Source organism: Camelus dromedarius, chromosome 25 (assembly GCF_036321535.1).
Source record: "Camelus dromedarius isolate mCamDro1 chromosome 25, mCamDro1.pat, whole genome shotgun sequence".
NCBI lineage: Eukaryota > Metazoa > Chordata > Mammalia > Artiodactyla > Camelidae > Camelus > Camelus dromedarius.
The window spans coordinates 21333738-21354795 of record NC_087460.1 but is presented as its reverse complement, the minus strand read 5'-3'; the positions used below and the strand labels follow the sequence as shown (position 1 = coordinate 21354795).

The 21058-nt window shown below is 43.7% G+C and overlaps 3 long non-coding RNA genes across 3 annotated transcripts; all 3 read left to right on the top strand.

The window, feature by feature from the left end:
• Positions 1-10271: 10271 nt before the first annotated feature.
• LOC116150317 (uncharacterized) lies at positions 10272-11164 on the top strand. The gene is made up of 3 exons (XR_010377747.1): positions 10272-10430; positions 10922-10999; positions 11091-11164. It is a non-coding gene; the product is annotated as an uncharacterized LOC116150317 (long non-coding RNA).
• Positions 11165-15099: 3935 nt separating this feature from the next.
• LOC135319290 (uncharacterized) lies at positions 15100-17407 on the top strand. Its single transcript, XR_010377746.1, has 3 exons — positions 15100-15141; positions 16519-16617; positions 17303-17407. It is a non-coding gene; the product is annotated as an uncharacterized LOC135319290 (long non-coding RNA).
• Positions 17408-17487: 80 nt separating this feature from the next.
• Positions 17488-18117, top strand: LOC135319289 (uncharacterized). The gene is made up of 3 exons (XR_010377745.1): positions 17488-17511; positions 17587-17699; positions 17817-18117. It is a non-coding gene; the product is annotated as an uncharacterized LOC135319289 (long non-coding RNA).
• Positions 18118-21058: the final 2941 nt, after the last annotated feature.

Sequence of the window (21058 nt, the reverse complement as noted above, 5' to 3'; positions counted from 1 at the left end):
ATTCATTCATAGGCTAACTTTATGGCTTCTAGTAATGTGATTACAGTTTGTGCCATGAAGAGTTTAGTTTTTAGGTTACTCTTCTGAAATGCTTAGGGTAGGGGTAGGAGGAGGGCAACTTCTAGGTCAAATATAGGAAAGTAGTGACGACTGAGAGTAAGTAAATGGAGAAGGTGGGCGTGCTGGCCCTACAGAGTCACATCCACACGTGTGTGGGCTTGATTTTTCTGGACACTGACTAGAGGAGGTCAGAGTGCGGTCAGGACAAGCTGTGAGTCTGGTAGTGTAGTGGTGAGTGACGTCGGTATAAGCTTTATTGTTTCTCCAGGCACAGGAAAAGCTGTAGACTGGAAGTCAGTTGTTCTATTTAATACTAAAAGAATAAAATGCTCATCAATAGATAGCGATCTGTAGGAACAATCAAACTATCTACAAAATGCACTATCAGGCCACTGACTGAAATCCAAAATAACGAGATGTATAGGGAAATTTTAGTTGGGACAGAAAGCACAGAATGAGAAAAGTAGAGCCAATAATTTTGTGTAGTCAGTGGAAACTTTTAACCATGAAAACTACTGAGCCAAAAACTCCATCTGAAATTGAATTTTATATTCTTCTGACACTTGCAATAATATAAGTTCTAGAGGAACTGTAATGAATCAAACTTGAAGTATCGTTTATGATTTCTTTCTGTTAGATGATGGTGAGCGCAAGTGAGGGAACTTCAGAGGCTCATAGAACTGAAGTATTAAGAGGTTATTATGGGAATTGTGTGTGTGGTCAGTGTGTTGTTAGGTGGTGTGAGCACATATCTTTATCTTTTTTCTGATCAGAAGGTAGATGGTCATTTTAGGATCTATGTGCATTTGCCTGTGTGTGTGTGTGTGTGTGTGTGTGTGTGTGGTGAGAGTTTGGTCATGGGGAGAAGCACTGTGAACTTACCCACCCTGTACTGAGAGCTGTAGGACCTCCTTCCCTGCTAAAAATGACCCTGTTCTTGTCACCACATCCCCACCCATGACAGCACTTCTTTGTAATGAATGTATGTAATGTCCTGTTTGTCATGGACCAATGCAATGCATCCATTTATAGTTCATAAAGTTATTTATATTTTAAATTAAAAGTACTTATATGTATGATGGATTTTATGTTGTTAATCTTATTTACCTTGGTGCCCGAATTAATGGTAATAGAAGACCCATTTCCTGAGGCAAAGTTGACTTGCCGTTAAGAGTCAGGATCCCTCGTGAACACATCCTCACCGTTTGTCCTGACTGATGCATGACTTAATGTCATTGTAAGAGGAATTTCCCAAGGAAAAGCCAACGGTCTTCCTCAGACCCTCAGGGAGCAGGTCACAGGATGGGCTCCAGGTGGAATCGCTTTCCAAAGTAGATCTTAGTTCAGGGTAAATTTACAGCACTCGCCGCCCCGAGACCCTTAGTTGATTCACATCCCCTCTGTCTTCTCATCCATAAAATGGGTTATTGAGAATGTTGTGTAGTTGGAACACTGCACTTTGAATTTGGTCAGTTGGCACAGTTTATTGCTTAGTGTGAGACCTCAATACCTTTGACCTGATGCTAATTGGTCATTTACAGGGTGTCCCGACTCCTGAGGGTTGGAAGGAATTCTGATTGACAGTAGGAGGAGACCCAGGATCCCTGAAGCCTGCTCATCCTGGATGGGACTCAGTCCTTCCAGGCCGGGGGATCCTGAAGCCAGCACAGCGCCTGAAGCACGACTGTGGGACCAGGAAGTCCCAGCAGTGCGGTTGGAAACGCAGACCCACTGGGTTTGTGAGGAGTCGGGGTCAACTCCCCACAAGGCAGGAGGGTCTCTCCGACTCCTGAGACTGGCAGGCCCCATGTGCTCAGTATTTCTTGATTGAGTGAACACAACCACCCCCCATATCTAGACACCAAGTCTTCCCACCGCCCCAAAAGGGTTTCTCAGGCCCCCTCACAGCCAGTACTGCCCCAAAGCACAACTTTGCTTCTGTCATACCCAGGTAGTTTCTGCCTCCTTGAACCTGGGTGTAAGTGAATCACCCAAGTGCAGTGTAGGGGGTGTGACAATATATAATTATTTTTTATAGTTTTATATATTTTTGGCAAAAATCATAGGGCTTATTTTTATGCATGTGACATACGTACTTAAAATTAATGTGTCACCTACAGGTGTACTACAGATAAGGACGGCCACATGGGTGTGGCAATGTGATTAAGATGGTGTGCTGTTAAGAGCTTCTCCGTCTTGTGGACTTTCTCTCTGCATTTTGTGTGCAGTGCTGAGCGAAGGGGAATGAGGACATCCCACCCTGCCTGTATATTTGATTCCTCTTGGTTCTGTCATTGTCTACCTAATATGTTTTTCAGCCACTGCCCAAGGGAAATCCTGGGAATTTGGAAAAGGAGGAGGGAGCACCCCAGAAGTAGGGGGCAGGAGACATCAGTTGGGCAGGACCAGAAAGCATAAGGTCAGAAAAGTTTGCAGAGAGGACCCAGGGTTAGATGGCAGTTGGTGGTGGGGGACCAGTTAGGCGGGGCGCATTGTAAAAGTGACGTCACCCGGAATGTCCACTGTGAGGTGCCAGGGGCAAAGGCAGGTGATTGGTCGAGAGAGGGCATAAAGCATGGGGCGTTGCTAAGGCAGCGTTCAGACAGGAGAAGGCTTGGAGGGAGGCGTCTGGTCCCCTCCAGCTGCTCCTGAGAGTCCGCTTGCCTGCTGTTTGTTTTCCTGACCTGCTGACCTCCTGACCTGACTGAACCCTCCTTCCTCCCCTCAAGAGCTTGATTGGCCCTCATCCTTTCTGTGACCCCCTTCTTCTCCTCCCAAGTGCCCAACCCCTCTTCCTGTCACACTCCCTCCCCACCCCATCCCCCACCCCTCCCCTCCCCTCCCCTCCCCAACCCTCCCCTCCCCTCCCCTCCCTCCTCCCCACCTGAGAGGACCAGGACATGGAGGTGATGGGGATGTTCTGGTCCCACGTGCTGGGGTGTACTGGATATGAAATTACAGCTGTGAGTAAACATCGGGCATCAGGTGTCCTCCTTTTTCCTGGGCTCTTTCACACTGTGGTTAAATAGATGCTTTCTCATAGGGTCCTTGATGGGAACGCATCGTTGGTGAAGCCCGAGGCTCTCAGGACAGGTTTCTTGACCAGCCTAGAGCGGCTCTGGCCACCGGCGTCCTCAAGATCTGAGTCCTATCAGGACCTCTTGGACCAAACAGCAGGTTGACAGGATGAAACCTGAAATAGTTACTTTATTGCATCAAAGAAGGAAGTGTGAACATCCTAAAAGCCATTGAGTTGTATGCCTAAAATGGGGAGTGGGTGAATTATATCTCAGTAAAGCAGTTTTTTAAAAAGCGAGAAACTCCTATTTATTAGAAGTCATAGTGAGACTGGCTCCCGGAAAGCTTGTCAGGATCCTGCTTCAAGTTGTGCGTGTTCCGGTTCCGTCCCTGTGCAGTGTGCTCTCCTGTGTGTGCACCCTTCCTGGTGGTGACGTCTGGCAGTCCTGGGAGCAGTGGGGTCTCAGCACTGGGTTGGTGCTGGTCTGTTAAACAGGGAAATGTCATCTCTGCTCTGTGCTTTCTGGTTTGTTATCTTAGAGCAACTTTGTTTTTTCTTTGAAGTGTATTCTTTTCAGAAATTTTAATGTAACAAAAATATTCAATAGCCCAATAAATTTTAAAATATTTTTATTGAAGTATAGTCAGTTTACCATGTTGTCTATTTCTCATGTACAACAGAAAGCTTCAGTCATATAGGAAAATACATATATTCATTTTCATATTCTTTTTTTTACCATAAATTACTACAAGATATTAAATAGAGTTCCCTGTGCTGTACAGTGTAAACTAGTTGTTGTCTACTTTATATAGATTGGTATCCATGAATCTCAAACTTCCAATTTTTCCCTTCCCACTCCCTTTCCCTCTGGTAACCATAAGTTTGTTTTCTATGCTGTAAGTCTGTTTCTGTTTTGTAAATAAGTTTGTCTTTTTCTTTTTTTTTTTTTTGATTCCAAATATAAGTGATATCATATGGTATTTTTCTTTTCCTTTATGACTGCTTCACTTAGAATGACATTCTCCAGGTCCATCCATTCCCTGTTGCTGCAAATGGAATCATTTTATCATTTTTATGGCTGAGTAGTAGTCCATTGTGTAAAATATACCACAGCTTCTTTTTTTTCTTACATTTTTATTGTTATAGTCATTTTACAATAGTGTGTCAAATTCTAGTGTAGAACACAGTTTTTCAGTTATATATGAACGTACATATTTTCATTGTCAGAATTATTTTCTCTGTGAACTAGCATAAGATCTTGTATATATTTCCCTGTGATATACAGTATAATCTTGATTATCTATTCTGCATATGCCTGTCAGTATCTACAAATTTCAAACTCCCAATCTGTCCCTTCCCACCCCTCAGCCCCTTGGCAACCGCAAGTTTGTATTCTATGTCTGTGAGTCTGTTTCTGTTTTGTATTTATGCTCTTTTTTTTTTGGATTCCACATGTGAGCAAACTCATATGGTATTTTTCTTTCTCTTTTTGGCTTACTTCACTTAGAATGACATTCTCTAGGGACATCCATGTTGCTGCAAATGGCATATTGGTTTTTTATGGCCAAATAGTATTTCATTGTATAAATATACCACCTCTTCTTTATCCAGTCATCTGTTGATGGACATTTAGGCTGTTTCCATGTCTTGGCTATTGTAAATAGTGCTGCTATGAACATTGGGGTGCAGGTGTCTTTTTGAAGTAGGGTTCCTTCTGGACATATGCCCAGGAGTGGGATTATTAGGTCATATAGTAAGTCTATTCCTAGTCTTTTGAGGAATCTACAAACTTTTGCACAGTGGCTGCACCAACCTGCATTCCCACCAGCGGTGTAGGAGAGTTCCCTTTTCTCCACAGCCTCTCCAAAATTTGTCATTTGTGGACTTTTGAATGACGGTCATTCTGACTTGTGTGAGGTGATACCTCATTGTAGTTTTGATTTGCATTTCTCTGATAATCAGTGATAATGAGCACTTTTTCATGTGCCTGTTAGCCATTTGTATGTCTTCACTGGACAATTGCTTGTTTAGGTCTTCTGCCCATTTTTGGATTGAGTTTTTTTTTTTTTTCTTTCTTATTTAGTTGTATGATTTGTTTATATATTCTGGTGATTAAGCCCTTGTCAGTTTCATGTTTTGCAAAAATTTTCTCCCATTCTGTAGCTTGTCTTTTTGTTTTGCTTATGGTTTCCATTGCTATGCAAAAGCTTCCAAGTTTAATTAGGTCCCATTTGTTTATTTTTGCTTTTATTTTTATTGGACTTCTAGCAAATTCTTAGTTATCCCTTTCCTTTTTATCTTGGAGGCTGCCCCCAGGGACTCTGTGTCCAGCTAGGTTGATGGGGGAGCCCTGAGAGCCGAGCTGATGTGAAAATCAGTGGCTGCAACCTGCTGTGATGTTTACAATGAGGAAATGCTCAGGAGGGATGTGACCAGGAGGTGGACGAGTTGTCTTTTTTTTTAGTGACGTGTCCTTGTGAAGAATGTTGATTTCCCCAAAGCAGAAAGTGTCCTTCATGTCCTTAGAATTGTCTAAATATAAAGAAAATTCAGATACATGCTGTGAAATTTTTACTGTGTCAGGATAAATCACCTCCACACCCTAAAAAAGAAAGACTGAGAACACCTCATGGATTTAAGTGGTTTGTTCTGATAGGGTTCCACCAGATTCTTACGGACCTGGAAAAACCGAGTGTCAGGAACAATCTTTGCACTGAAGCAGAATCAATGCCACATGAACACTCCACCCAAAGAAGAGTCTGTTCTGTTTCTTTTGAGCCTACTAAGGAGGGCGTTTCTAGGTCATCTTTGTTGGGATTTTTTCCCTCAAAGGGAATGAGGCTGAGTTCTCACAGGTTAGTCAGCCCTCTTTCCCTACCACATTTTTGAGCATTTGGATAAACTAACTTGTCCTTCTCCACCGTTGCTCATGGCTGCTGACAGAACCTGAGTCCATCGGCCCTGATGGATAGACTCTAGGTAGGAGGCAGCTGCTGACGTCAGTGCTCAGACAGTGCCGTGTGTAACAAGCATGCCCATGGTGGAGGGGGTTTTACCACTTAGCGACTAGATGGTGTTTGTTTTTGTGCCTTTGATCTGCATGTCTCTCCTTTGTGCTGAGATCCACTGCTCTCTCAGACGGCAGCTATGCAAAGACAGTGCATGTTTTCCACCAGCACACATTTTACTGACCCCAACTGTGAGAGCTGACAATGACAGTGTTACTGATTTCAGAGGCTGCTTTCTAGAGGGGTTTTATTTGCACAAGACTGAAACTTGGTGTCTAGATAAAGTACAAATTACATTGTGCATTTATTCCCTCCTATAATACTTATAAATCTAGTTTTTACAAAACTATGTGTTTGGCTTTTGTTTTGGTGACTGTACATTCCAGAAATACAAATTAATTTTCTTGGTGGCTGTTAATGGATGTAGGTGCAGTACTGTGAAAAATGCATGTAAATTATTTGTACTGATTATTTTGAGTTCTCTTTTTATGTAACTTCATTCTTTGAGTAATCTTGTATAATATGATTAAAACTCTATTATACAAATCCCTATTTATTTCAGAAGTCTGACATTACATGCTCTGGTTCAGAACCAAAGTGAATATTGAAGAAAACCTCCATGGTTTTTAGATAGTTGGGCTAAAATATATCATTAATTTTTGCTGGAATAGTAATTTTGACATTATTCTAAGAGCTGGTCTGCTTTCTCACTCATGTCCAGTCTATAAATGTAGAAACACATCTCTGTACATCTCTCTGTATTTTAACACATACCTTCATTGCTCTTTCCCCATACATGTTGGGTGTATTTTTGGAGACATTTCATAGGGGTTTGTCCAGGTACTTCATGAACATACAATAGAAGATGGAGGCGTCCTATGCCCTGTAGGTTTGTGTTTGCTTATTTTCGATTTCAAGTTGGCTTCTACATTCATAAGTTAAGTTCTGTTAACTATTTTAAAAATATTTGCAATGTGCCTGTCAGCAAAGTCAAATCTCTAACATTTTGTGTATCAGGTATTTGACGTATGTGTGCAGCAGTGAAACTATTACCAAATGAAGGCAGTAAACATGCCCACACTCCCAAGAGCTCCTTTGAACTCACGTGTCCCTTCTCACCTCTCTGTGGAGCTATTTGAGGATGTGGTTGAGGGTTTCTAAAGATGATTCTCTGTGACATATACACTGGGAATGTCTTTGAGGTTCCTCATTATATCTAATATCTTTTCAGATCCTCGACACTCTGATTCTCCTTTTCCATCCTGCGTCTGATGTTTATGAACTTCTGTGGAAGCTTATTCTTCTTGCTGCCTCCTGGGGAGTTTCTATTTTCCTCTTGTTCGTCTGGAGGACCGTCCTTGCTGTGAGTATTACTAAAGTACCTGACAGTATCCTTTTAAGCACACCTAATAGGAATTTTTATAGTCACTGGACATTTTATTTGCCTGCCTGGGCCAGAATCCAGGAGTCTTTTCTTTGTTTCCTTTTAGATTACTAACTTGAACACAAATTAGTTTTGAAATGGAAATTTGTTGCAAAATCTTTATAGTAAGAACTCATTGAGCAAGACAACAGTATATTCTCAATGAGACAAAGGCAATTTATAAACTCTTCTCTTCAATAACAAAACAGGAAGGTTAAGTATTTGGTGAGCCCATCTATCTCTCCACCTGCCCCTGCCTGTGTGTTGGGTGACAGGGGACAGGAAAGCTCAGTGTTCCTGAGCAAGTGTGAAGTTAAGGGAACATCTGTGGTTTTCTGTTTGCCCTCCGTGGATGCATTCTTCTACTGCCACATTATTGCCACTGGATCTTCGACACTGTGATGATTCTCCAATATCTTGGCAAGGTTAGGGGCTGGCCTCAGTCTCTGATCATCACTCAAAGTTTTGAATGAAGAAATATGTGTTAAGGGTCAGGGAAATGTGTCTTTACATGGTATTACAGTGGAGTCCTGCCTGCGTTTTACTGAAATATTACTCCTCAGACGATGACTTGTATCTGAGTCAAGAAGCACGTTGGCTTCTTGAAAATGGTCGCTGTCCGTCCTGCTGCTGTGTGTGCTTTTACTACAGCCATTACTCACTTTCATTCTCGTCTGATGTCTCATTTGATGTCCGTTTGTTTTTAGTGGTCTTGACAAATCTTACGACCTCATATGTTACAATTGCTTATCAATTCAACAGTCAACTCTGTATAAGATTTCAGAAAACCTTTCATTGAATGAAAGGGGTGCATCTTAATCTTAGTATAAAGATTTTGCCTTTATTTTTCTTTTAGTTTTCTCCTCTCTGTCTCTCTCTCTCTTTTGAAGGTTACACAACTATCCAGGTTCTGGACTTAAGTGTGGATGTTTGGTTTGACAAAAAAAAAAATTAGATAAATGATGCATTACAACAACATATCATGAAAATAATATAGTTCAGTGTTGTTAAATATGAATATGCGTTATGAAAATTGAATAGAGTGATGTTTATTTAATAGAATGTAAGCAGATCTTTTGTTATAAAATAAGTTATTTACCATTGTGCTATCAGAAATGGTGAGTGAAAGATCATGCCTTAAGTAGGAAATTCTGATTTTTCCTGATTTTTAATCATATTAATTGTTATGCTGAACCAAAATGATAATTGTGATTTCAATGGATTACTGTTTTGATAGTTTATTAGAAATTATAGATTTACTAATTATATGTTTTGACTTCAAATTTAATGTTTCTTCCTCTCCTAGGTAAAGCCTCCAGTGTGTAAAGGTAAGGTATTAGGGTTTAGTTTCCTTTGTAATATTTTCTCAATACCAGGATTTGATGTGGATTTTAATTCAACTAAGAGTAAACACAGTGACTTCTGATGTCTAACTGACTTCTCAACTCTTGAAAATTTTACTCCTGCGATGGTGTCTAAATGACATCATAGAGGAAGTTGGCATCTATTGAGCTAAGATGCCAGGAGGGTCACAGGAGTAGGGAGACTGGGATGAGTTTAATTTTGCATAGCAACCTTGAGGAAGCAGGTGATGAGAAGAGTCTAATGTTCGGAGTGTGTCCCTAATATGAGCTGGCTCTTGGTGAAAAGTAAAGGTACTGAAACACTACTTGAGCCTGTCAGGACTCTCCGGGCTGAGGGAGGGATGCAGATGTAGCCAGGCGGTGTGTGTCACAGCAGAGGGGAAACCATGGGCTGTGACTCATAAGTGAAGGGAGCCATTCATGGCAGTGGGGACTTAATGGAAGTGATTCAGCCTGAGGATGATGCTTTCTATGCAGGCTTCACACTCTGCTGACCGAGTGGGGCTGTGCGTGGTGGGCAGGGTGGCTGCCCGGCGCTCAGTAGGCCCTCAAGGGCTGCTGTTGGTGACAGTTGATGCAGAAGGGCTGGTGCTGAGAAGAGGGATCTCAGCATCAGAGCATCTCCACTGGGCAGAGAGAAGACGCGTGTGCACTATGTGGTCAGATGAGGGACTTAGATGCCGGAGAGAGGAGTCTGGTTCTGAGGGCTGCGTTCTAGAGCTTCACACGTGGAGTCACCTGTGACTGGCTGCTTTACATGTGTTGCTTTCCTGAAGCAGTGATGGTAACACTCTCATCCTGGCGATAGAAAAGCTTGTCATTTAGGGCCTGTGTGTTATCCAGGTCCTCCAGTGACTAGGTGGGGAAGCCCACATGGTACCAAAGTGTTTAATTCCAGCGACCTTGTCCTTCAGGGCCCCCAACATGGTTTTCATGAAAGACGATCTGCCAGGCAGCAGGAAGACACTGGAGGCCTGTGCAGGCCCAGTCAGGCAACGTTTTGAACTTGCCTTCTGTGGTGTTGCAGATAGGGCCTGGCTGTGGGGTGAACCTGCGTCGGATAAGGGTTCTATTTTTTTTAAGCAGGGGCATGTTTACTTACCTTAGTAATTGGAGGAGAGAATGTTAAGGGGACAGGATGCTTGGTTTTTCTTTTTCATCTCTGGTGATGTCAGAAGTATTTGAATGATTGAATTTTCTAAGAATGGTGCTTATAGCTGGGAGAGAATTTAGGGGAAGACTTTTAATTGTGTTTCTGCATCTTTGAAAAAAATTAAACTAGGAATCTCAATGATCTCACATTTAGAATGCCACTAAGATTTGCTTCCTTTAGGCACAGTAGAAAAGCTAAAAAGTTAATTATACTCATAGTGCCAGCCAGATATGTCTCTACTGCTAATAAATCATGATAATTCTATTCTACTGGGTTTTCTTGCCAATATGAGAAATTGCTTCATCTCCTTTTAGTTACTTTAAAGCAGATGACTGAGCAGAGCAAGAATTTGGAGAATGAAAACAGAGAACTTGCAGAAAATATATCTGCTTGGGTGCAGAAGGTATCCTTGTCCTTTTGCTTTTTTTGTGTGTGTGTGATTTTACCTTCAGTTCCTCCCCCCTCTGGCAGTTCAGTTATTTGGCTCTCTTTTCCTTCATCCTACTGTCCTGTTCCATGTGTTCCATAAGAGGTCTAGGTTCAAAGCAAGTGTCCTAGATAAAAACAAAACAAAACAAAACAAAAAAAAACCCAAAACAAATTTCTTCTGTAGAGCACAGGGAACTCTACTTGATATCTTGTAATCTATAATGAAAAAGAATGTGAAGACAAACATAGGTGTATATATATATATGTGACTGAAACATGCTGTACACCAGAAAATTAACACATTGTAACTGACTATATAACAGTAAAAAAAAATAAACAAAGCAAGTGTCGTAGATGTAAAGCACCACTTTCTGTATTAGTGGAAGGGGTCACACACAAGATAGGTTCAGCTAGCAGAGTAATTAGTATTTGTAATTCTGTTTTCTTCATTACATTTTTGCATAGACCAACAACGCAAAGAAATGCTTAGAGGAGGCCATCAGGCAAAAGAAGATGCCCTCTGAGAAAGCACTGAAGTTTAAGGTACGAACCTCTTCTCTTGTTAGATTACATTCTGAAAATAGAAATGAAAGTAATGAGTAATTGTTACTAATTCAATGTTTCATTGAAGGAGAGCTTGGAAGCCATTGAGAAGGTGAATGAAAATTTGAATGACATCATTCAGATTGTTCGAGCTAAGCTGCAGGCACCGAGGGACCAGAACGCCAAGAGCCCACACCTGGTGAGAGCTGCCACGTTGACCATAGCCGGGCTTCTGAGGCTTTTTGTGCCCTGGGCGAGCTGCGTGCTCCTGCTCCTCCTGCTTTTGGCCACAGCAGAGTGTGAGAGCCCAGGAGCGGAACCTCCCTGTGAACAATGACCCAGAATTTCAGGGACTAAAACCTCTGTGACTTTTTCTATTTCAGAGACTAGGAAATATGTCTTATTTTCACAACCTAGAGAGTTTTCTCACCACTCACACTGCCCTCCAAGATACACAGAAGATGCCAGGAAATACCTGAGAGGTGAAGGAAGTTACTAGACAAGGTGCACAGCTCCTTGCCCTGTTGATGTTAAACACAGAATTTTCCATGTGAATTTGGGTAAACTTTGTTTATATTTCACCAGCGACACTCATTTGTGAGCTCTTTGACATGAGCAGTTTCCCACCCTTGCTTCCCCTTGTCGTCCAGTCGTGCCCTCCATTGTCCAGGGAGGAGGAAGCCTGTGGAGGCGAGGAAATATCTGTGCCTGGAGGTCTTTTTTCCACATTTCTTTATGGGCTTGACATTTGTCCTGGGCCCAGCCTGGATCAGCTGCCATCACAGGAAACTTAGGGGTAGTTGTGGGTACTGGCTGAGAAGGGACAGGATTCCAAAAGGGTTGAAGAGAAGCAACTGCCCATCAGAACAAACCAAGACTTTCTGGAAGAGATTTGCAGGCTGGCAGTGGAAGAGGACCAGCTGAAGAAGGAAATGCAAGATGCAAAGGGTCAGAACGAGCTGCTAGGATGCCCGGTGCTAGAACTTGAAGGAAGAGGCCCTGTCTGCTGTAAACTCTCAAATGGAGCACTGTCTTCAGCCCCAAACCAAAATTCAGGAAAAGTCTCAGATGCTTTCAAGCATGTGTAAGGGAACGTATAACACTTGCTTTCCTTTCTTTATAAAATTTGTATGTTCAGAATCATTTCACTGCCTTAATATCTTCTGGAGAGAATGCTCACCAAAGTCTTTGGACATGTACCAGGGCTAATATATTTATTTCCTATGGTTTGTTTTGCAGTTAACAAAATACTTTGTTTCTGGAAAAAAAAGTTACACTTTTTAAGCATATCACCCTGAGTTTTCATTGAAATCTTAGTACATACTTTATTTCTGTCCTGTGTGAAGATACTGGAAAAAGGAACATCTCCAGAGAACTTGAAAGTTGCTGTTTCAATGAACACTTCAGGAATTTGAGGTAAATGCCTCCAGTTGCAACAGGATTTCCACTGTACACATTAGCTTTCACAAGGAACAACAATCTCATGTCTTAGAAGATTAAATGTTGATATCTACTCAAATTATTTTTCTAGGGAGTTTAGTCACCAATGAGAATGTTTTAAGTTGAAATTGCTCTTAATAAATCTCATGTCTGTGAAGCCACAGTGAAATCTGAAGAAATGCATGTGCAGGAGGACGTTCAGCTCAGCAGCAAGAAGAGAGTAAGGATTGTTACTCACCCCCAGAGATGCTTACCTCAGAGAACCGAGCATCACTGTGTCAGTGTTTAATTGTGCTATAATGCACGGAAAGCAGATGGCCCATCTTAGCTGATTCCAAGCGTACGATTCCTCTCGTGTTAAGTATGTTCACTTTGCTGTGGATCAGTACTTCTTGAATGTCTTCTCATATCTATCTTACAGCCAGGTGTTTCGAAGACCAGATCTGAGGATTCGATGCAGCGAGCTGTGACAACTGGGGACTGCAGCCTGGAAGGTATGTTGCTTGTTGGGAAGAAAACCTTACATACAGGATTCCTGGGAGATGTTGTGGCTTCAGTTCTAGACCCCTAGAATAAAATAAATATAATAAAGAGAGTCAAATAACTTTTTTTTTTTTTGGTTTTCCAGTGCAAATAACAGTTAAGTTTACACTATACTGTAGTCTATTAAGTGAGCAATACCACTGTGTCTAAAAACCCCAATGTTCATAACTTAATGAAAATACTCTTTATTACTAAAAACTGCTAGCCATCATTGGAGCCTTTAGTGAGGTGTAATCTTTTTGTTGGTGGATGGTCTTTTTTTTTAACTTTTTTTTATTGAGTTACAGTCATTTTGGTGGATGGTCTTGAATTAACGTTGGTGGCTGCTGACTGGTCATTGTGGCAGTTGCTGAAGATCGGTGTGGCTTTTGCAATTTCTTAACATAAGACCACAATGAAGTTTGTGACAGGATTCTCTCTTCCTTTCAGGAACAAGTCCTCCGTCGCAGGCAATTTGACACATTTTACACACAGTAGAAATTCTTTCTAAATTGGAGTCAGTCCTCTCAAACCCTGTGGTAATTTATCAGCTAAGTTCATACGCTCTTCTAAGTCCTTTGTTATTTCAACCTTCTTCACAGCATCTTCACCAGTAGATTCCATCTCAAGAAACCAATTTCTTTGCTTGTCCATAAGAAGCAGCTCCTCATTCATGCACATTTTATCATGAGGTTGCAGCCAATCAGTCATATCTTCAGGCTCCACTTGTAACTCTAGTTCTCCTGCTATTTTCAGCACATCTGAAGCTCCTTCCTGCACTGAAGTCTTGAGCCCCTCAAAGTCACACATCAGGATTGGAATCAATTCCTTCCAAACCCCAGTTCATGTTGATATTTTGACTTCTTCCCATGAATCACGAATGTTCTTAATGGCATGTAAAATGGTGAATCCTTTCCAGAAAATTTTCCATTCATTTGCCCAGACACATCAGTGGTGTCACTGTCTATGGCAGCTAAAGCCTTCCAAAATGTATTTCTTAAATAATAAGGCTTGAAAGTCATAATTACTCCTGATACATGGGCTGCAGAATAGATGTCGTGTTAAGCATGGAAACAGGATTCATCTCATGCATCTCCATCAGAGCTCCTGGATGACTTGTGCATTGTCCATGAGCAGTAATATTTTGAAAGAAAATTTTTTTTGTGTTTTGTTTTGTTTTCTGAGCAGTAGGTCTCAACAATGGGCTAAAATATTCATGTTGTAAATAGATGTGCTGTCATTCAGGCTTTGTTCTATTTATAGAGCACAGAGTAGATTTCACTTGATTCTCATGGGACATAGGATTTTCATAATGTTAAATGAATATTGGCTTCGTTAGCCGCTAACGGGAAAATCAGCCTGTCCATTGAAGCCTTGATGCCAGGCGCTGACCTCTCCAGCTGTGATGGTGCTGGGTGGCCTCCCCTTGCAGTTCTCTGCATTGAAAACCTGTTGTTTAGTGCAGCCACCTTCATTAGCTGCCTTAGCTTCATCTCCTGGAGCACTTGCAGCAGCCTCTGGGTCAGCTCTTCCCACCTTACCCTTGCACAGGTATGCAGTGGAGATGGAATCTTGCCTTAAACTTCATGGGCCAACCCCTGCTGGCTTCACACTTTTCTTCTGAAGCCTCTTCACCTCTCTCAGGGTTTATAGAATTGCTGAGAACTAGGGACTTTCGCTGGATTAGGCTTTGCCTTAAAGGAATGTCATGCCTGTTTTAATTAAAATGATAAAGAACCAAATATTTCAGGAACTACCAAAATGTGACACAGAGATAAGAAATGAGCAAATGCTGCCAGAGAAAAATGTCACCAATGGAATTGCTGTACTCAAGGTTGTTACAAATCTTCAATTGTTCAAAAATATGCATTACCAGGGAGGGCAATAAAATGAAACATGCCTGTAATAGCAATGAATTTGCACTGGGAAGGTAAAAATGGGATTCCTGCCTTCAGAATTCTCTCCTTTCTCCACTCCCCAGCACAGCCAAGCTCTTGAGTGCACATGTGCACACACAAAGCCAGTTGTTTTATGTTTATAGAGGGTAAAAAGAAAATGCAAGACCACCATGCTGCATCGGGATCTCTGAAAGAACGTGAGGAAGACGGTTTCCAAAGACAGGTGAAGAAAGTATGCATCCTTGATGAAATCAGTGGACAGAGAACTATGGACACTGAAGGGTAAGACGTTCCCGTGTTAATTATGACAATGTGTGAATGAATGTGTGGAGTTATGTGGATATTGTAATATGTTTCAGAATACTTACCACCATATTTTCTTTACCATATTCGATCAGTACAGATGTGCATTTATTTTTCGACCTTGATTTCTATAATCTGCTGCTTCTGTTCATTCTAACTGGTTACCAGAGTCTTGTCTGTATTTAGTTTGAGATTTTAGCGGGTTCTTGGACCAGATTTAGTCACTTCATTATCTGGATCCCTCTAGGTCCATTTCTATTGTACTTAGGTTTCAACCACATCAAAGTGTCATGACCTGTCATGTGTCTATCATTTTTAATAAACTCTAGACATTGGGTAGAAAATAGAGAAAATTTGAGGCCTCGTGTGAGGTTAACTTGCTGCAGAGAAGGTGGGCATTACAGCTGGCAGGTGGTCAGGGAGCCAGCAGCGCTACATCCTGTTAACCCGGTTAGCAGCTGAGATCAGTCAGTGCAGCCAGCTTTCGTGAGGCCAGTGTGTCTCCTGTCCACCTTTGTTTCTGGCATGTAGCTCTCGTGGATCCCAGCTAAGTCCTGTGGGTCTCTCTAGGGATCACCTTCGCTGACGGACCATGAGCTCCAGCTGCCTGACTGCGGTGCCCGTGCGTAGGGGGCACCGGCTGACGGGTTGCTCTGCATCTCAGTGGTTTCCTCTGCAGTTACCGGGTGACCCCCGGGGAAGGTGGGCCCAGTCCTGGGCTTTCTTCTTCTCCATCTTGGCCTCATGTCCCTTTCTGGCTTTTTAGCAATTTGGTACATTCGATCATGGATTTCATAATTTGTCCAGAGTTTCCTGTCATTCTCAGGGAGAGGTCATGGACATCACACCCATTAACCCACTTTCAAAAACAAACATTTCCTTATATTTCCTAAAGGATCAGGTTTTGCTCCAGGTTTTGACTGAAATCTGGGCTCTCTGTGGGAGAAATCAAACAAGTCATGAACGCTTGCTTTACCCTAATGTGTTTGGTTGTGATGACTTGGTCAGACCCTGATTCCCACGTTGAAACACAGTGAGCTCGCCCTGTCCCAGGCACAGGAGCCTGAGCCTGGGGGGGGGGGGCGCAGAGCACACCTCACGTGGGCTTTTCCTGTGTGTTTACTTTATGCATAAATGATTAGGGGTGGGGACGCTGAAGGGAAGCCCAGATACCAAACACTTGCCAGAGGCCTGAGTGTAGTTTTTTCATAATTATTAGTGGGGGTACTTTAATTCTTTCCTGTGTGTTTATCAGCCTGAGCATTTATGGGGAAGGGCAAAAGGAACATGGAATTCTTCCCTTCCAGTTTCTGGGAGGGAAACTGGCAGAATTTCAGAGTTTCTTTCCCCTCTCAGGAAGGTGGACATGAACGGATGTGAGCTGGTGGGAAAGCAGCAGCTGTTGGCAGCAAAGGAGGAGGCAAAATTGGCTGAAGAGGAGACAAGATGGTACAAGTGAGTTCAGCTCCTCTGCACCTGCGGCTCTGAAAACACCTGTTGGATTTTTTGAAAACTTTTCTAAAATGTTTAGACACAATATCATAAACCGACCCAAACAAAAGACATTTGTATACATGGCTTCACACAGGAGGAAAAGTGTTAAGTTTTACACATGTTAAGTTATACGTTTAACTTTAAAAAGTATTAAGTTACTAAGAATTTCCTGGTCCCAGTGCTGGCCAGACTGAGAGGAGAGACGGTTCACAGAGATGTTTCTGAAGGTGCTGTAAACCGTTCTTACCCTGAGGATAGCAGTTTAGTGTAGCGTCAGTCGGACCAACACACATTCCCGTGCTGCTGGGGAGACCCAGGGGTAAGAAGTAGGGTCAGGATGTAAGGAAAGGAAGAATCAAGCTTTGTGATGAAAGACGCTCAGCACAGGACACGTGAGGGAAATGCTGAGAACGGGAGGGGGAGTTGTGTCGGCGCAGAACCGGGCAGGCGTTCAGTAACAGTGACGGAAGGAGTGGCTGCAGCGACAGCTTTGCACCTGCTGTGCTTCTGCAGCCGTGTGCAGTGTGTCTTGAGCGGTGAGATGATGTGTGTGAGTGTGCAGTGCAGATAACGTGGACTGGGGCAGGTTATTTAACAGCATACCCAGCATTGTGTCTTCTCTGATGCAACAATTTGTAATTCATAGGATAAGACTTGAAGAATGTCACGGGCAAATGCGGGAAGCAGAGATCACTTGGAGACACCAGGTAACCTGCCTTCCTCCTGACACACTGAGTCCTCAGCACCTGATGCAGACAGTTATTGTGGCCCTGAGAACCCCTAGCCATGGGTTGTTTCTTGATCTGTTGACTTTTTCAGGTCATTCTTGCTGAGAAGAAGGCCCAAGACAGCTCGGTAAGAATTTGTTTCCTTCCTTCCCTTTGTGCACAGTCAGCCACAACTGAACGTGGATGTGTTTTTCTCCCACAGCTCAGGGCTCAGGAGCTGGAGAGGGAAATCTCTGAATTGAGAAGGGAAAACTCTGACCTGAGAAGGGAAAACTCCTCTGAGCTGAGAAGGGAAGTTGCCCACCTGAAACAGAGGTACAGAATTTTGACACATTTTTACTGGTGTTTTAAGATTTTTAAGGACTGGTTGTTTTGTGCCTAGTAGAGGAATTGGTGGTGTAATTTGTATTGAAGCCATTCTTTATCTTTAAGATTGGATGCAATCTGCAGACGGAGGCAGGCAGAGGAATACATGAGGCAGGAGCCCACCCCAGGAGGACCGTACAGGCTGCACCCTCCCCTGAGAGGTAAGGAGCGCACTGTGAAGTGCGGCAGCTCCATTTCTGCAGCAGGAGCCGCCCAGTGGGCTGCTTGTCCCCATGGGTAGTTGTCGGGTTTCCTGGACACCACACCACACACTCACTGTGGGGAACAGGTTCACAGCTGGGTGACAAGATGCTGTTTTCTTTACATGCCACCAGCCAGCAGGGCTCTGTCCCCTGTGAGCGGTGGAGCTCACGCCCCTCCAGGGACTGCGGGCCCCCGCCCAAGCTCTTGGTTGGCTGGCGTGGCTGGCATGGCTGGTTTCTGTGCGCTAGAAGACGTGAGCGTCAGCCCTCTCTTCCCGCCTGGACATGGTTTTGAAGGCTGAATTTTCTTCTCATTTCAGGAAAATAACATGGATGACGTTTTAGAATGAAGGCAGTATGTCATAACGAGAAAAACATTTTTCTTCATTTGCCTTGGTGGATAAATATTCTATTCAAGATCTGCTTTAAGGCAGCAGGCATTTCTTCACTAATTTTGCAGGTCCCTTCGTTCTTATAAAAAAGCTTGCACAGTGACCTAGAGTAGCCTGTTAGTAAGTGACATGACTAGGTAGCCTCCCTCTCCCAGAGTTAACGTGTAACTCTAAAGTCTCCCACCACCTACTCCATGTAACTCACCATTCTTTTGCCGATTATTACAACATGAGTCATTGAGGCCACTTCTTTCATAAATGTTACGTGACATCTGGTTACTTATACAAGACATGCGCTGTCAGAGAGAAGGCTTTTAACAGTTTACCAACAGGCTGAGGAGGAAGAGGTGGAGCTCACAGTCAGGGGTTGTTGATACTCTTCCTACGAAAGACCCTTCTTACTTTAATGTATAATCTGTATAAAGACTGAATTGCCCTGAAGTGTGCTGTGAGTCCCCTGTGTCAGTGTTGGTTGCCAGGGATCTGAGCACTGAGACCACATCCAGGGTGATTAGCTACGAAAACACCTGAATCAAGGCCCTGTGGTGTCCTTGTCATGGGACACGGGTCCAGTCTCCCCTCGTCCTCGGGGTCACCTGAGGTGTGAGGGAGACCTGCAGCATCTGTGAAGAGCCCGGGGCGTGGGCGGGAGTGAGAGCTCCTGAAGGAGGGCACGGAGGGCACGGAGGGCTCGGGTCGTGCTTCCCCCGCACGGCAGCTGTCAGATAGAATCCGCCTTCAGCGCTGCTCTCCCTTTACAGCTTCAGAGTCGGGTGGCACCCCTGTTAGGAATGGCACCGCCTTCCCGGCTCAGGAGGCAGAGGAAACCAAAGTAAGTAATTTTTTTCAGTTGTGTTACAGTGGTCATTTTGTATTGAATAATCTCTGGAACTAGCATTTTTCTTTTGAACAAACCTTTCCTGGTTTTGCCTATGGATTGGGAATTAGGGGATAAAATGCCCTGTCATCACAGTGAAGTTTGGTGATAGTGTTTTATCCCCAAAACCTCCTGTGCCCCCAGGATGCAAGCAGGTCCAGGGCTGATGGAGTGCATGCAGCGTAGCTGCCAACTGGGCACCAAGTGCAGGGGAGGGTGACCGGTGCCGAAGACTGCTGCGTTGGGATTCAGCTCTTGTCGGTGTAGGCGCTTTTGTCTGTCCTTCAACCAAGCTCTCTCTTCTGTCCCGCAGGTAACCCCGTGGGCCGGAGGGCCCCAAACTTTCCGAGGACCAGCCCCCGTGGCCTGCCCCGTGAGCGGCCCGTCGTCGCCCAGCTGGGCACCTGCACCTGGTCCCCCTTGGTGCCCTGTTCAGCCTTGCCCCACACCGCCAGGTGCTCCGATCGGTAAGAGGAAAACATAGTCCTCTGTTTCTTCCTTGAGTCACTGCAGAAGAAGGGCAGATCGCTCTCCGGGGCTTCCCCGTTCACGGGCGGCCCTGACTGGGCTCACGGCTGTGTCCGTCTGGTCCCTTAGCAGACGCACTTGATGGACCGCGTCTTCCCCGTCCTGCCCTGGGGAGGGAGGTGTCTGTTGTAGAGGGAAAGAGGGTCCTCTGACGGAGGGCAGACGTGTCGGTTCTGCACACGGGCCTTCAACAGACACCACGTTCCGGGCTCCCTGGAGGACAAGCCCGCCCCCGTCACTGTCTGCAGCGAGTGGAGCCCTGACTTTCCAGAGCCGATGATCGGTTATGGAAGAAACACCCGAACCCGGGGCCTGAGTTCTCTTCAGTCAAGGGTCCTGAGACCTGTCTCTCACTCGGTCTGATGTGAGACTTAGTGTGATACGGGGAAGAAGGCCTCAAAGATCTTTTGCGCTTCAGCAAACTAACATGTTTTGTAAGGGAGTGAACGGTGAAAGAGTGTTTTGTATTTTATTTTATCTAGGCCGAGAAGCTAGTTGACTCGGGGAAGGATATAGGTTAGTGGTAAATAGAATGCTTGCTTAGCATGCCGAATTCGTGTGCTCATTCCCGGTACCTCCGTTTAAAAGCAGAAGAAAAGAAACAACAAAAACAAGAGCAAACTTCAAATGTGAGAAATACATAGTGCGCAAACCCAACTTCCATATACATTCTTTTTACGTGTTTTCCTCTTACTACTTGGTTTGAAAGATATCCCAACCGTGACTTAAGCATTTTTTTCAGAAAATGCTCTAACTCTCTGAAAGTCTTTTCCGCCACTTTTGTTTTGACACATCCACGAACGGAGATAGACGCACATGGTGGTTTTAATTTACATTCGTGAATATTCTCATTAATGTACCTGTGACTACATTTTACAGATGGTGTGTCAGTGCGCCACTTTACAGAAGAGAGAGGAAGAGAATCTTCCTGGGATGAGGTACAGTCTCTTGTTGTTAATGCCCTTGTGTGACTATATAAGTACCAGGGGATTCTGAGACATAAACCGGGGGTTGATGTGAGTGTGCATTTTCACGTTTGCATCTGCTGATGAGAATTTCTGACTTATATTTTTAACTTACAATTTAGGATGTGATTCTGTGCTTAATGCCGTAGGGCTGGATAATGCACTTGTGTTCATTTTCCAGACTCACATAGTGAAACCAGTGTCTGTATGGGCATTCTTTTTTTTCAGGGTCTTTCCCTTACAGTTTATTAGAGGATATTGAAAAGAAATTCATCCCTGGGAAAGTTAGGTGTATCTTGGAGTTGGTTCTTGTTTTAGCCGTCCTCACTTGAAATTAATTAAG